The sequence below is a fragment of the Lissotriton vulgaris genome, chromosome 3_1 (genome assembly GCF_964263255.1).
Source record: "Lissotriton vulgaris chromosome 3_1, aLisVul1.2, whole genome shotgun sequence".
Lineage (NCBI taxonomy): Eukaryota > Metazoa > Chordata > Amphibia > Caudata > Salamandridae > Lissotriton > Lissotriton vulgaris.
Window position 1 is genome coordinate 879668977 of NC_141689.1, and position 16418 is coordinate 879685394.

The 16418-nt window shown below is 46.8% G+C and overlaps 1 protein-coding gene across 1 annotated transcript in view; it reads left to right on the forward strand.

Annotated features, from left to right (window-relative positions):
* The window catches only part of TUT7 (terminal uridylyl transferase 7), a 1558036-nt gene that overhangs the window by 1483761 nt on the left and 57857 nt on the right, over positions 1–16418 (forward strand). The gene's annotated exons all lie outside the window — the stretch shown is intronic.

Below are 16418 nucleotides of genomic sequence, written 5' to 3' on the forward strand. Positions count from 1 at the left end.
GCAGACAAGCGATCATGTTTTCCCGGACCTGCCTAATAAGGACCTACAGTTATCCTGACAATTTACTAACTAAGGGCGGATTACCCTTATTTGGGCACACAATCACATCCGCCTAGGTTAATGAGGTCTAACCACTAATTGAAAAAAACGGGTGTAAATACCACACACCGCAGGCTTTCTAACTCATTCCGGCGGAGCAGAGTGTGGGGTAAGACGGAGGACAACTCATCCCGAAATTGTGAGTATAGAGTTTGCAATACAAGTATTCCCCAAGACTAAGTAAGTAATAAATGATATTAAAACCTAGATTGTTTCTCTACTTAGATTGCACAAATAGCAATCACCCCCCAGACGTTCTAGAGTGCTCATGAAGCAAGCAAGTTATGCCTATTAAGTATGACCAAAACTTCCTTTACATTCTTATGTGAGAGAAAGTGTGTGTTCTATATGTTGTATGTCTTGTCAGTTTTTCTTTTACAGGGCCAATTGAGCAAATGGTCTGTTCCAGGTGACTGCACCTGTTTGAGCTACCCATGACCAGGGTGACCATCTTCTTTTTCTTTTTTTTTTCTCAGGTCATGCAAATTGCATTGTACTTGAGCCAAACCGCTGTAGGCACATAATAGCCTATATTTTTATACACATATCAAATTTTTCACTTTGTTATTTACACAAAACTTTTGAGTTACAAACTAGTGAAACGTGAGTAAGGTGCGGAAGTTGTGCCCCGGTCCTTAAGAAGGAGCACATGTCGACGCACACACGAGGTACTGTCCATTAACACGACAGGTCTAACCTCGCACTTCAGTTCTTTTTAGTAGTACAAGCCCGGGGTGGTGAATAACGTTTTTTCCATTATTCCCACGAGCCAGGTATCTTTTTAACTCTTCACTAAATCCCACCACTCACATAAGTATCCCTACAACTTGCACCACACGCACCACACATAGTCATTACTATAAGTGCTCCCGCGTAGTCGTAGGTCGTAGCACGATACATCCCGCTAGAGGGGTGCGAAGACCCCTATGATGAAGCATGACACCAAGGGGCCTTTTGGTGTGTGAGGGGTATTTTAAGAAACACTAAGTGCTCCCACACCACTGTGGGTAACGCTTTTCCAAACACTGTCAGTAGGATTCCCTTTGTTGAATACGTTTCCCACCCATTCTGTTGTCTCCCACCTTCACACTATGGCGAACTTCCCGCGTGTTCTGGGGTTCTCTATAGACGTGCCGAAGTCACACCTGACTCCTTCTCAGATGCTCGCTTTCATTGGAGCTGTTCTGGACACAATGCAGTTTTGGGCTTATCCTCACGAGCAGCGAGTCCAGGATATTCAGGTTATGATTCCGATGTTTCAGCCTCTATCCTGGATTTCGGTGAGAATGACTCCGGCTGCTGGGACTCGTAGCTTCCTACATCCTGTTGGTAAAACTTGCCGGATGGCGTATGCGGGCTCTGCAGTGGGACCTGAAGTTCGAGTGAACGCAGCATCCGGGGAATCTCTCCGACATGGTCCAGATCTCAGAGGGAACTGCGAAAAACCTGTTGTGGTTGCTAACGAACTGTGATTGGATCAGAGGCAGACCCCTTTCCCTTCCCCAACCAGGTCACACAGTGGTGACACATGCGTCACTCAAGGGATGGCCTGCCATCTGGGACAAGTGGAGATCAGGGGACACTGGTCTCCAGCGGAGTCCAGCACCTCATCAATTTGTTGGAGCTTCGAGTGATCCGGTTGGTATTGAAAGCATTTCTTCACTCGGTTAAGGGGAGGTTAGTGCAGGTGTTAACGGACAACACCACTGCCATGTAGTACTGCAACAATCAGGGCGGGATGAGGTCATGGACCCTTTGTCAAGAGGCCATACGTCTCTGGACATGGCCGGGACAGCATGACATAATCCTGATGGTTCTACACCTGGCAGGTTCTCTGAACACTAGGGCGGACAAACTCAGCCGTCTGTGCTTTGTGGATCATGAATGGCATCTCCAGTCGGAAGTGGCGCAAGGTATGTTTCATCGGTGGGGAGAGCCTTGGTTAGATCCGTTCGCCTCAGGAGAGAACGCGCAATGTCAGCAGTTTTGCGTGCTGGAGTTTCCACGGCGACTATCGCTCTACTACGCTTTTCATCTCGAGTGGAGCTCAGGCTTACTGTATGCCTTTCCACACATACTACTTTTCAAGGGTTCTCAAGAAGATCCAGAACTGGGCACGAGTCCTTCTTGTGGCTCTGGACTGGGGGCAAGGAGAGTCTGGTATCCAGAACTTCTGAAAATGAGCATCGATATTCCGATGGGCTGCACATTCGGGAGGATCTACTGTCGCAGCAGCAGGGAAGGGTTCTCCACCTGAACCTGTTAACTCTCCGCTTACATGAGTGGAGATTGAGCAGTGACAGTTGATAGATTTCAACCTACCTCCTTAAGTATTTGAGATTTCAACCTACCTCCTGAAGTATTTGAGGTTATTTTGGCAGCCAAGCAGCCCTCCACTAAGACTGTATAGGCCTGCAGTTGGCAAAAGTTTGTAAAATATTATACAGAAAGGTCTATTGACTCTCTTTCTGCTTATTTATCTACTATCTTTCCTTTTATTCTTACCATTGCCCAGCAGGGCTCTGTATTTGGGTATGCTCAAGGGTTATCTTTCTGCTCTGTCCGCTTTCTTATGTCTGCCTGACCAGCGCTCTATATTTAAATCTCCTGTTGTAAATAGATTCTTAAAAGGTCTTGTACATATGTTTCCACCTGCGACCTTTGTCATGCCTCAGTGGGACCTTAATTTGGTCCTCACATTTCTCATGTGTGCTCCTTTCGAGCCGCTGCATAATTATCTCCTCTGGCTGTTTACCATCAAGACAGCCTTTCTAGTAGCAATAACATCTGCCCAGAAGGTGACCGAGTTGCAGGCATTGTCATCCAAGCCTCCCTACATTATGTGTTTGCAGATAAAGGGATGCTTCGCATCCGGGCTTCTTTCTTGCCGAAGGTGGTGACCTCATTCCGTCTGGGTCAATCAATCATATTGTCCACCTTTTTTTGCTCCCCCCACATCCCTCTAAGGAAGAAGAGCGTCTCCACCGTCTGGACCTAAAAAGAGTGTTATCATTTTACCTTGACCGCACAAAGGAGTACTGGGTGGATGAGAAAGTACAAAAAGATGGGTGGAGGGTCCCAGGGAATCTTTAGTGACCACACAGTTATAGCCCCCTTAACGTAAGTACAACCAAACAGAATAACTATGGGTCAAAGAAAATAATGTGTCTTTTCAGAAGTGTGTCTGAGTGAATGTGTGTTGAAACAGAGGTATGAACAGCACACAACAAAGTATCGCACTTGATGAGAAGATGTCCATCAGTTTATCGTTCTTTACCGCCCTGTCATCATTTGGAACCTTTCCCAAGATGTGGAAGCAAAGTTGTTGCTATTTTGGCACGGGAAAGGAGAGTGCGTGGTAACTTGCTTGATAAACTGAAGAGCAGTGCAAGAAAGAAAAATTGTGAGAATCAAAAAGATAAGAGAAAGGAGTGCTCTGTGTTTAAAATTGGATAATGAACGCTACGGAATTTTATTCTGGTGCCGTTCATTTCCAAGGTTAAAAAATTCAGTGCAAGACTGTCAGTGAGTAACCCTAATAATCACTGATTTATATTGTAGTGGTCGACATGTTTCTGCGGTCTATAGATTAATGAATATCTGCCGCTTCATCAGGACCTAAAGTACATGCTACTGCTCAAAAGTGTGTTAAAATAGGATATAGATATCACCTTATCAATCCTGGTGTCCTCCTTTAGGGTTAGAGGAACGTGCCTCACCTCACCTGGCAACAGCTCAGGAGGATAGTGCACCGCTCTGCCCGTCGGTACACTCGGCAGCCGTGTGTGCTGCTGGGGAGACGTTTCAGAATCCAGCTTGACACCTGGGGAATTCAAAGGTAAGGAATCTGCAACTAGATTTTGTCAGATAATGTGTTACCGAAGGTAAGTAACGTGTAAGTCACTGCTATTGTTTCAGCCAAGAACTTCACAACATCCGCAGAGGTCCAGACAATGTGATAAAAGTCTGCTTCTGGGCATGCACACCGTCGGAATATAGGATTTGTCCCTGGATACATTAGATTAAACCCCTTGAGGGTGAGAAAGGTTAGGTGCAGGTAATTTAATTGGATATATTTGAGGCAGGCTTTCTTTTTTTCAATCCTTGTATGCGGTGTATCCCCTGGCCATACTGCATACTTTACTTAGCTCACATGCGTTTGTACATAGTTAAGCTTTGTCATTACAACAATCGTGTGAGAGAGAGAGGTAGGAGGTAATTTACCCTCAGTGGCTTCAAAGGCACAGTTTTGCAATGGGTCTTATGCACTGACAAGACAAAAAGCCCAATTTATCGGTCTCTCCCCCCACCCCGGCAGGACGTAACTGATACAGGACGTAACTGATATGTATCACTCCACTCCCAACATTGCTCTATGTTGACGCCATGGTGTCCATATTTTCTCCCACTTTTTGACACATCCCCAACTTTTATACACTGTTTCCTCAGCTTGTTGGCACCAATCCAGGTCCCTTTCCTACTCCCCCTGCGACGGTGGCAAAGGCGCTTCCCACCTCCTTGCGATGTTTTTTTTGGCAATCCCTGCTGCAAGACCCAGCCACATTACCACATGCCTGGGCCAGTCAAGGTCTCCCTGAATCATCAAAAGAAGCCATTTGGCGTCCATTGGGACGGTCACTCCTGTCACCCTAGACATTACATCTGTGACCTACTGCCAAAAACGGCAAATTTCCTGGCATTCCCATATAGTGTGGAAGAAAGTCCCCTCCTGTTGACAACCCCTTACGCAAACTGCTGTGTGTGCCTTACCCCATTTATATAACTGTGTACGTTGATAGTAGGTACGGTGCAATATCTTGAGTTGTACCAGTCTAAATCTTGTACGGATTGCAATCTCTCTTGGGCTCTGTATTGCCTCTTGCCATTCCTCATCTTCTATATTCCCAAGATCGTCAGTCCACGTCGCACGCAAGGTCACCAAGGGGACTAGCACGTTATTTATTCATTTGCGATATATTGTGGATGTCGCTTTTTCAGGGATGGGATATAATAGTAACCTATCCTCCAGGTGATCTGGAATGGTGGTACCACATTGGATATATCGCCGCAAAGCATGCATCAGTCTTCTATAGGGGTATCTCTGTGTCTGATTTAAGTTATATTTCTGCTGTAGGTCTCCCAGGTATTCGATTCCGATCAGTTTCCACCCTCTAAAGCCCATTAGGGCAGCTACTTCCCATAGTGGGGTCAGACCAGTCAGTTTCTCTATTCAGCCCAGAAATCTATTAGCCTCCCTCCAACACCCCACTACTACCCCGTGTGTGCCGGTCATTCCAGGCATGCTTTCCGGGAGTACAAGAGTGGTTCGCAATTTCCTACCGGCATGCTGGCTCTGTCGACTCTATAGGCTGGCTCAGGCACTTCTGCGTATATCCAGTCGTTTTTAACCACAATTGCGAAGCCCAGTAGTAAAGTTTAACGTTCGGGACTGCCAGGCCACCATCATACACTCCTTTTTGTAGTTTGTAAAGTGTATTTTGGGACAGTCAACCTGCTACAAAAGCATTCTAACTTCCTGGGTTATTCTTTTAAAGACTGCCGGGGGAACTGGACAGGGGGTGTTCTGGAGAAGATACAAAAGGTGCTGCAGAACCATCATTTTAAAGAGGGCCGCCCTACCATTAGAGACAATGGGAGAGTACGCCAGTGACGTACATCGACACTGAGCCAATCTATCTGGGGCTCGAGGTTTCTCTTCAGGAACATCCCGTGATCTCTTGTGATGTATATGCCCAGGTATTTAAGTACCTCTTCCACCACTGGAGCTGCGCACCTCGCCGGCATCTTAAGCGGAGGGCCCGATATCGGGAAGACCACCGATTTGGACAAATTATTAGTATACCCTGAGTAACTCCCAAACAGCTAAAAAATATGGAGTACTCTCGCCACAGTGGTACGGTCTTGCTAGATATAAGAGTATGTCATCCTCATAGAGCAAAATTCGCTCTTCCCACACCCTTGCCTCCTCTATGCCCCAGATCATCGGATCCCTCCAGTTCCAATGCACCAGCGGCTCCAGTGCAAGGGGGAACAGCAATGGGGACAGAGGGCAACCATGTCTAGTGCCTTTCCACAGCCGAAAGGGTCTGGACAATGCTCCAGTAACTCGCACTCGGGCCCGAGTTTTCCCATATAGCAGCCACACCCAGCTACAGAAATATGGGCTGCAGCCCAACTTATGAAGTGCTATAAAAAATAGGGCCGTTCTATACTATCAAATGCCATTGATGTGTCCAACGCCATCAATGCTATCTGCTGGGCAGCGGGGTTGCATGTCATATGGAGCACTCCATATATATATGAACTAGGGAGAGAGCAAGGAAGGTAAGGGAGTGCGTCCTCTTCCCCACACTATAATAGAATATAACCACTTTTAATTCCCTATAGGTTAATCCTTGAAAAACTTCCGACTTGATAGTACGTACTAAAGTGCAGGAAAACATTCAGGTTATTAAAAGAAACCTCACCCACCAACCTAGTTGGTGGCATGCTTCATCATAGGGTTCACAGCTAGGCTCCCAAATGGAACCTAGCTGTGCTGCAACACCTGATTACAGTGGAGCGGCTTTTTTGGGTGAAAACGTGAGTGTGAAAAAGTGTTTTGCAAAGAAGTGGTGTGGGTAAAAATATCTCTAAGGTGTCCAGACGAGTAATGATTTATTTATGGGGCCTTAGGACATATTAAAATCAAAGTGAGATATTGTGAAGGTACAATGATCTTCTATATCTCTGTTTAAAAGGAGGTCGACATGTTTCAGCCTCGCGATAGTTTGAAGAAGGCTTTCTTCAGGACCGTGAAAGTGTGTATCGTGATCTGCACGTGAGTGAATGGGTGATTTTCACCACACACGCTAAGGTGTGCTGTGTATGTGTTGTGATGACCGTACTTAAGAACCCACAGGCTGGTAACAATCTGTAAGGAAAAAAGGGACATACAGCACAAATTGACAAACGTTATAAATAGAAAGGCATGCCATACCATTTGCTTGGCTGTACCAGTCATTCTTGTATCCCGTGTTCACAGAAGCACTCCTATCTTTGTACGTGATCGGAACAGTGATATGAGGTGTCTCAATATACCGTCATATATTCACAGGCATACCTAGAACATCCTGATAAATCCAATTGCATGCATGGATTGGTGAAGACAATTGGTGCATAAACCCCTTGCGTTGTCACAAGTATGTGCATTGGTGACACAATGTGAACTGGGTGAGCTTTCACTGTTATGTGTCGATAGCCAATGTGTGCCGAAAGCTGTATTAATCTTATATGAGGCGATCTACAAAAGTGATACTAATTAGTATAGTTTGTAGGCGTCATCTAGTGGGTAGTGCGCTAACCACTTAAAGGCGTTACTCTAATTAGATTACAACGTTGGTCCTGGTGTCACAGGGGAATTGAAAACATGGGCAGAATACAGGATGGTACCAAAAATAAAAGAAAAACGGTTTCTTACATTGTTTGTTACCAAAGTTAGATCAAACAGATCCCTGAGGCTGGGGGCTCCGGTAGTCAAACATTACAAAACATAAGTGAAAGACGTGGTATAGTATACCATTACTTACCGCTAAATGTAAATCGCTGGCTAAAGCGTACTATGACACTTCATCAATGAGAACCTCCCGCATATAAACCTACTTCTGGCTTCTAGAGATCCCACCGACAGCGGTCTCAGTTATGTTATGTTATGTTATGTTATGTTATGTTATGTTATGTTATGTTATGTTATGGGAACTTATATCGCGCACAGCTGCTCCAGCGAAGGGGCGTCCTGGCTCTTGACGAGGTAAACAACACAACACAACTAAGAGAGCAGCAGACTAAAAAAGAGCCAACAAGCTAAGGAAATAGAAAGGTCTTAATGGCCCTACAAAATGAGAGAAGATCATCCAGCGCACGGATCTTTAGAGGAAGGGAGTTCCACAGGACCGCAGCCCGCACTTGAAATGAGCGGCCTCCAGCTCGACTAAGCTTGAACCGGGGAACCAATGCAAGTTCATGGCCCAAAGATCTTAAGGAACGGGCAGGAACGTACGGAGACAGGAGATTAGTAAGAATCTGGGGAGAGGAGCCCTTGAGGATTTTATAAGACAGGCAAAGCACTTTAAATTGAATCCTCTGCTTAACCGGCAGCCAATGAAGGGAACGCAAGGTATTGGCGACGGAACAGAACCTGAGCAGACCCACCACTGCTCTGGCTGCAGAGTTCTGACCACGCTGCAGACGGATGATTTCAGCCTGGTTAACCCCTACCAGGAGGGAGCTGGCGTAGTCAAGCCGAGAAACCACTGTCGCCTGCACCACTAGCTGCCTGGCCGAGGCGTCAAAAAATTTCAAGACTGGTCTTAAACCCCGCAGAATGCCAAAACAGCATGCAGCAGTTCTCTTGGTGTGACAAACAAAGCTAAGGGCAGGATCTAACCACACCCCAAGATTTTTTATCTCCGTTACCGGAGTCGGGGTGGTCCCAAGTTCAGGAGGCCACCACATGTCGCCCCAGAGTTCCGCCTGCTTGCCGATGATCATGATCTCTGTTTTTTTTGCGTTCAGCTGGAGACAGTTGGAATTCATCCAGCTGGCAACCGCCAGAAGTCCATTCTGGAACCTTGGGGCATCCAGGCGAGAATCCCCGCTGAGCGTGACCGCCAACTGAGTGTCGTCAGCGTATGAGACCATAGTCATGCCCCACTGCTTGACGACATCAGCCAACGGCCTCACGTATAGGCTGAACAACGTGGGGCTCAGCGAGGATCCCTGGGGGACCCCAAGGCCCAGAGGGTGGAATTTGGACTGGTAGGGCGGAACAGCCACACAAAAAGATCGATCGGCAAGAAAAGAGCGGAACCACTGAAGGGCAAGCCCTACGATGCCAACTTCCTCCAGGCGCTGAAGAAGGATCCTGTGCGAAACGGTGTCAAAGGCGGCGCTAAGATCTAATAAAACAAGCGCCGCGTTGTGTGTGTGTAGAATATAAAGGACAGTGCCAGTAACGTGTGGGCGAGGTTGCGCCGAATGACGTTGTTGCTTAACATGACCGCGTCATCAGAATGGGTCATACGTCAACGCTGACTACTGGGATATTGCTATGTCCCCTTGGGGATGTAGTTAATATGTTAAGAATGTATTGGCACTGGCCCGCAACGTGCGGAGATAGTTCTTACGTGGTATAAACTGATGCGAGTTTATACTATACCTTACTTTATGAAGTGTATCGGAGGAATATCAATGTTATATTCAGTAAAAAGCAGTTCTCACGATAACTACAATTATGCTGTGCCAGGTACCTGTGTGGCATATTGTACATGATGGGACCAATAAATTTGAGGGTATCACGTTACCAAGAAATGGCAGATTGACAATGAGATGACATTCATTTACTACTAGTAACAAGTACCTTGCATTTAGCATGTACAAAGAGACACCAGCAACCAATGTTAGGCAATGTGTAGTGTCATATTAGATATACACTCTTCTCCTAATATCGCTATTATCCGATGTTGGCAAGAATTGGAGAGGGAGGTAAGTGTAAAAACCAGTGTTCTACGATTACCATATGTATGTATGCCATCGCTACAACTAAGTGGATGATGTATTTTTGAAGGGTGACCAGAGATGCATATCCACGGTCAGTAGTACTTCATAATCTGGTTTTGCTGGTCATATGTATTTTAATAATTGCTGATTATTCCTGTGGAGTGTATGCAAGTAATGACTCAAGGTGGTCTATTTAGCAGGTTCTACGGAATGGCATCTTTAAGACCTTCATTATGTGTGTTGAGGTGATATACCCAGTGCTGGTCTTTGTCATGCAGGCAATGCTGGAGGTTGCTTAGATCTGTGTCTAGCTGTTCAATTACCACCCATCTCATGTTGGTGGTGGTGTGACTTCTTTCCAAAAATTGATTCATTTTCGTGGTGTTTTTCTTGCAACAAATGTTGCTCCTATGTTCGCATATTTGTACCTTTATTTTGTAGCTTGTCATCCCCACATATCTAAGATTGCAGTGGCACGTAATGAGATAGATAACATTACTGGAGTTACAGTTAGTATGTCGTCTGATTTGCCACATCTATCCTGTTTCAAAATCAAGAGTTTTAGCTGGTATTGTGAGGTGGCACACGCTACAGTTCCCACAGGGAAAATGTCCGGTCACATTTGGAAGCCCCCAGGCATTTAACACTGTATTTGTAGGGCGTATTGTAGGGGATGAACGTTTGTATGAGAAAAGAGGTTTTTCCCAGTTTAGTTTGCCACTTGTAAGTATCCTCCAATTATTTTGAATAATGCACGCCACTCCATTGGAGATAGTGTTATAGGTGGTCACGCACGTGAGTAGTATATCGGAGGACATCTGTTGAGTTGGTTCAAGCAGCCCCTCCTGATTTTGAATTCTTGCTTGTTTCTGAGCTTTAGTTGTGATTCGAGTAGGATATCCTCTGGCTTGAAGTTTTGTAGTCAAGGCAGCCGCATGTTCTTTGTAATCAGTTGTTTTACTGCAATTTCTGCGTAATCTTAGATATTGACCATATGGTCTATTTTCACGCAGTGGTCTAGGGTGAAAACTCTCATATCGTAGGAGAGAGTTTCTTGCCGTTGACTTAAAGTGTGTTTTGGTAGTTAGATGGCCATCCTCTGCAATTGTGTCCAGGTCAAGAAATGTGATTGTGTTTTTACTAATAGTATGGGTAAATTTGAGATTGGGGTCTTGATCGTTAATCCACCCAGAAAGGCATGTAAGGTCTCTGTAATGCCTTCCCATATTAGAAAAATGTCATCAATATATCTCTTGTAAAATTTGATTTATGTTATGTAGGGTGTGCCAGGTCTCAATAGGTGGATTGTTCAAAATTGTAGGCGTACAGGCCAGCCACGCTAGGGGCAAAGGTATTGCCCATAGACGTCGCGTAGGTCTGTTGAAACAATACTCAAAATAGTTGTGCTTCAAGGCTAGTTCTGCACATTGAAGTACAAAAGATTTTGGGGTGTTGTAATCCCAGGGGATTGAGTCCAATGATGTTTTGAGGACTAGTAGAGTGTCCTCTTGCAGGGGGCTGCTATAGAGGCTCTCAATATCCAGACTAACCAGAAAAGAGGTGTCTGAGTTGAAATTCACATTCTCCAATAGTCTCAAAAGTTATTTGGTATCCTTTAGTTACGTAGGTGTAGATAGAAATCACAAAAACTTGAAAGTGTTTTCAACAGTGAGCCTATACCCGAAACTATAGGGCGGCCTGGTGGAGGGTGTCTGTTTTTATGAATTTTGGGGATGGTATAGAAGTATGGAATCTTTGCCCTATTTGAAATCAGGTAAGGAGCCTCATGTCTGCTGATATTGCCTCTGGATTCTGCATCATCCACTAGGGTTTTGATTCTATTTTTCAACTCCTCACTAGGATCAGTGTCCAATTTACAGTAGTTTTTAGTGTCACCAAGAAGTTTTCTGCACTCTATTTGATAGTCCTCCTTGTTTTGTACAACAAGGCCTCCCCCTTTATCTACCGGTTTGATTATGATGGTGGTGTTAGATCTGAGTGCCTGAATTGCTTCAAATTCTACACTGCTTGTGTTTTTAAATGTTGTAAATTCAGTGGTATCTTCAATTTCCTTGAAGATGGCTTGTTCAAAAGTCACCAGTTCAACCGGTACAGTATGAGGAGGAGGCATAAAAAATGATTTAGGTTTCAGTTTAGTGTCCCCTCGGTCTTCTGTCGAATCTGTTATTGGCATGATTTCGAAATGGGATTTTAATTTGTTTCCGAAAAAATTCTGCTAATTCACAGTGCAATTTAAATGTATCCAGTTTGGCTGTGTGCACGAACCCTAGCCCTTTGTTCAGTACATTTTCTTCAGTCTCTGTCAAGGTGTGTGAGGAAAGGTTAGTGATTAGGTTCTGTTGGTTCCCGGGGCCCGCTTCTTGTTCTCTGGACTTGCTGCGGTTATGTGCTCCTGGGTTCTGGTCCTCTTCCAAGTGAACCTGGCTCTTTCTGCGTCTTCTGACGCAACCTCTGCGGCCATTTCCTAAAAAAGGAAACCTGGAATTTTGGTTCATGAATGGCATCTGAACCAATGCTGTATCCATGTAGCCTCCGTAGATTGTGGCGAGTGCTGCTATTTGGCATAAAGCCCAATTGATCTACATGTATCACCTCTGAGATTACTGGCACTAGTCTGTCCGCTAAAGCCTTGGCTAGCACTTTCGCCTCTACATTGATCAAGGAGATTGGACGATACGAGATGCATTGGTCCGGTGGTTTCCCCACCTTGTGTATCGCCGCAACTGTGGCTGCCCGCAGATCCGGCGGGAGCTGCCCCTGTTCCTGTACCTCCAACAACATGTCCCGTAATACTGGTACTATTATGGACGCCTGACATTTGTAAATCTCAGCCGGGAGTCCATTTGGACCCGTTGCCTTCCTGTTGTTAAGGAGTCCCAGGGCCCCTCCCAGCTTATCCTCTGTAAGGTCAGCCTCCAATCTCTCACACACTTTTCGGTTAGTGTGGCTAGGGAGAAGTCTCTGAATAGCTCCTTGCGGTTTCTTTCGGATATAGTGCAGACAGTTGCATAAACCCCCTCGAAATGCCAAGCAAAGGCTTCGGCTAGGTCTGTACTCGTACTCAGTACCCCTTCTTTGTCTCGCCCTCAGTTACCCATGATCGTTCCCTATCACGCTTTTCCAACCATGCTAGGAGTCTTGATGTTTTGTCGCCCACATCATATAAGCGATGCACAGTTTCCAGGGTGTATACTCTCGCCTCGCTGTCAGCCATGGTGCGTAGATCATGCTGCCCCAGTGCCAGTCTGTAACGTAAGTCGCTAGTGGTGCCAACTGTTGCCTCCTCTTCCATCTGAAATATTTCCTGCTCGAACGACCTGATTTGTAAAGTCTCTTCCTTCTTTTTGGTCCCAATTAGCGCTGTCTGGCCCCTCAACACTGTCTTGTAGGCTTCCCATAGGTTTATGTGTGAGTCTACTGTCCCCTTATTCTCCATAAAGTATAGTTCCGAGCTCTATTGGATTTTATCCCTGAGTGCCAGACCTGTCAGTGGTTAGTCCGCGGGAATGCCGCCTGTTAAGGAAAATGCCCCTAATGACCACACTCACCGAGGAGTGATCAGAGATGCCCCTGGCCATATGCCTTGGGTTTTTAAATTCTCCCACCTTATTGTTTCGTGTGAAGAGGTAGTCAAGCCTAGAGAAGAGCCATGGCGTGCGGAGTAGTATGTATTTTGTCATGCAATCTGGTAATAGACCTGCCACAGATCTACTTGGCCCATGGCTGCCAGGAAGCTCGGCAGGCCCGCTCTCCCTTCTGGCCCACTTGAGAGCCAGACCAATCTAATTCCGGGTTCATGACTGCATTTGTGACCCCTCCCACTAGAAGGGTGCCCAGGAGCAGTTTAATCAGGAACAAACTAATTTTCGGGAAGGCAATGTTGTGATGCCTCAGGGGTATATAAATTGAGCATCTCTCTCATTTATCCGCTACTGCAATACATCACCCTGCATCGTCTGCCCAGGTATCTGTTACAGGAAGGGGAAGCGTATTGCGAATCAGGATTATCCCCCAACCACCGGTCGAGTATTCAGAGTGGGCCAATAGTCTATATCCGAAGCGATCTAGAGCTTTACATTTGTTCCCCTTCAGGTGGGACTCCTGTCTCAATATTACGTCCGGGGAGTGCCTTTTAATGTGTTGGAGGACCAGTGTGCGCTTGATTTTGTTCCTTAGTCCATTTACGTTCCAGGTCCACACCTGTATATTAGCTAAGTCTTCCATGATTTCCAGTTGAGAAATTCACTCCTGTTAATCCTCCCCTCCCTTGTGATGGTCTTGCATCAACCTGCTGTACTGTCTGGCTGTGATGGTCTTGAGCACGCATGCAATCACACATAATAAAAAGCTAAACATTTTACCCCCCCTCCCTGCAACCCTGCTAGGTGAGTAACAAACCTCCCAACACACGCAGAGTACCTGTCGCCCAAACTGTGCAGTAACAAACATTAATGAGGGGTGGTAGGCCTGTCTCCAGCATGAAGTAGAAAAACTCTGCTGTTGGATACATTGAAACCCTCCTAAAATGTCTCAAAAGCAACTTTGTCTATCTGGTCCCGCTCGGGATCCCCGCAGTGGATAGCGGTAGTCCCAGCACCACGAGAGCCTTTTTTGGCGCTCTCATCAAATTGGTCCTTACCCTTATAGTGCCTCCTTACCTCCCCCCTATGGTGACTCTGGGAAAGGAGAATTAAGTTTCAATACTTGGGGGAACATCCCTTTTGTCACTTATCTGTTTGTTGTCTCTGATCTGGGCTGTTTGGCGCTTGCTCCATCTCTCGCCCTTCAGTGGTGTGACCATTCCTAGGCAGTGCTCGACTTTTGCCCCCTTTTCGTTCAACAGTTTGCCAGCCCTCCAGCCAGTCACTCGCCTCGGCCGGTGACTCGAAGAAGTACGCCTTCCCCATGTCGATAATTTTGAACTTCGCCGGGAATAACATAATTTATTTCACATTTTGCTTGTAAAGGGCCATTTTGACTGCGTCAAATGTACACTTCTGGCACTGGACATGAAGCGTGAAATCCGGGGAAAAACTGATAATGGCATTCATGACGCAGATCACCATATTGGCATGCTGCCTGCAGGATGGCGTCTCTATCCCTGAAATTCAATATCCAGGCTATGATCGTGCATGGGGGCGCTCCTGGGCGAGGTCTACCACCCAGAGCCTGGTGTGAACATTCTACGGTGAAGAATGTTGATAGGCGTTTAGGCTTCAATTTATTCAGGATAAAGTCCTCCAAGAAGAGGTCCATCAATGGTCCTTCCATTCCCTCTGGCACACCCACGACCCGGTTGTTGTTCCGTCGGGCTCTTCACACCTGGTCTTCAAGATGGGTGAATATTTTGGATTGGTACTTAGTGAGCACTGAGACCTGCTCTTCAAGATGTTTGGTTTTGGATTGTAGATCCCCAATACCTGCCTCTGCCATGGATACCTTCTCAGACATATTTTTGTAGGTCTGCCCGAATCAAGTTTACCTCCTCAGTGACGGAGTCCAGTTTCGGTTCTAGGGTTCCATGCAGTTCCTTGATTGCCTTCATAATATCTTTCAGGGAGGGATCCGGGGACTGGTCATCGTGTTCAGGCAGTGGTTCCCCTCCCGCCGCTCCTCCTTAGTGGCCCACTGCCACCGTATATTAATCTTTGTGGTTGTCCTGCCCTGGCCCAACCACCTTGTTGCGGCCGATAGCTGAGATCTGTAGGGCTCTGCCAGTGGGTGGGTTCTGAGGTCTGCTATGTCTCAGGCTGATGTATTTGGTACTGGCACTGGTGTCCGAGGCCTCCACTCTGTATCTCTCTTCCTTGTGGGCACAACACAGAGTCTCAGGCGCACTACAGCTCCAGCTGTTCAATCAGTAATTATCCTGCAGACCCGTATACTCAAGAGGGTATTGCACCTGTCTCCCCCTAGCCAGGTTCACGCCTTGCGTGCCCCAGATTCTCCTGCTGACTTCAGTGTGGTGCTCTCACCGCATATATAGTCCAGGTCAAATCTCTTGCTTCCTGGCTTGCTGCAGCTCCTCTACCCCCGGGAAGCTATATCTCAGCCCAGGCAAATCTGAGGCAGCTCTCTACCTGCACCTGGAGGGGGTAAGGGTGATTGTATCTCCAGCTCCCCGTCTGCCTCTCGATCCCCCCGCCAGCGGCCTCACCATCTATGTTCTCCCTCAGCCCCACTCTCACGCCGAAGCATTTCGCCTCACCGGCTCAGCTGCAATCCGATGGGTCAGGTGTTGAGCATAATCCCCTACCAGTTCCCCACTGTGCGAAGCACTCAGGCTCACACGGTCTCTGCTCACTATCGGCACCATTGATTATACTTGCATCTGAGGTGGGCACTCCACGATAGTCCTGGTCAGGGTCGTCCGCAACCATGCGCTGTGCTGCCGCGTGGTGTCCTAGCTTCTCGGGCCGATCGCCAGGTTTTTCTTGCTCCCGGAGGTACGTGGGTGGCGCCATCTTGCTCCCACCAGCCGATCTTTTTTCATGCCGCTTGTCCGCTTCCACGCTGCCACTCAAGGGTCTTCACATTGCGGGGCAGCCACCATGTATTTGGTCAGCTTCCTATTTCAGGTTACCCTCCAAACTATGGATTATGTCGGATATAACAGTGTCGTTCGCTGGCGGCTAGCGCAGCTCACTCAAATGGCGGCCATCTTCAGCGGCTGCTGGCCACGCCCCCGAGTCAGGCTTTTTTATAGACTTTGGATGCCACTATTCTTTCCGGTTACATTT